Raw genomic sequence first — 997 nt, 5'->3', positions numbered from 1 at the left:
GGTTTTTGGACTGTGTGGGAGGAAGCTGGAGAACCCGGAGAGAACCCACGCTGCACGGGGAGAACATGGAGACTCCACGCAGAAAGATTCCGGTGCCCTAAACGGGACGTGAACCGGCGACCTTCTTGCTGCGAGGCAGCAGTGCTAACCACCAAGCCACCACACAGCCCACGCTACCAATATGCTAACTCAATATTCTGCCCCTCTAGGCCACTTACATCTACTCCCCTTACTCCTCCACTCATGCCTAAAAACCACAGGCAACAGGGCTTTTATTATCAGCTCTCACATCCAGTCTCCCTGTCCACATTATAAACTTATTCCACGATTGGCAATTTCACATTTAAATCAATGGCTCACCTTTGCCCTCCAGTTCTTTCTGAAGCTGCTCTAATCCTGTCAACTCTTAACTTCTTATTAATGCACTGCTGTTTTGTATTGATGCCTGATCCCACTCATTTTTCTCTTTTATTCTTTTGCCGCTTTAGTTCAACCTCCTTATGGTTCTTATCTAGCCCCGGCTTCACTTTATTACCATGTTTATTATTTATCTTTGCATGTGTTAATCCTTGTATGGTACTCTATAGATTTGCTACAGGCTGTGTTTTGTTCCTCTTTCTGCTGTTTCTTACTGCAGAAGATGAGGAAGACTTTGATTGTCATGAATACATTACAGCATTGTGAAATGTTGTTTTTTTTAGCACATCCCAGTTGGGGTCAGAGGCAGGGTCAGCCATGGTGCAGGATGAGGGCCTTGGTTTGATCCTCTGATCTTCTGATCGGTCGCCCAGAGACTTCACCATTTAACCACAGCCAGGTATTTCTGGCTTCTCTCTCTGCTTGGTCCAGTGTTTATATTCTCTTTTTTGTTTGTCTCCGATAACCTTTTGACCTCGCTGTCCTTTGACCTCACCACAACCAGTCGGGCAGATGGTCCGGTTCTGCTGGACGCCTCTTCTTCTTGTTTTTTTTTTTCCTTGCATACTGGCCTGAGGGT

This window comes from Stegastes partitus, unplaced genomic scaffold (assembly GCF_000690725.1).
Source record: "Stegastes partitus isolate 25-593 unplaced genomic scaffold, Stegastes_partitus-1.0.2 Scaffold124, whole genome shotgun sequence".
NCBI lineage: Eukaryota > Metazoa > Chordata > Actinopteri > Pomacentridae > Stegastes > Stegastes partitus.
The sequence above is the reverse complement of the archived record's forward strand: the minus strand, read 5'-3'. Positions refer to the sequence as shown.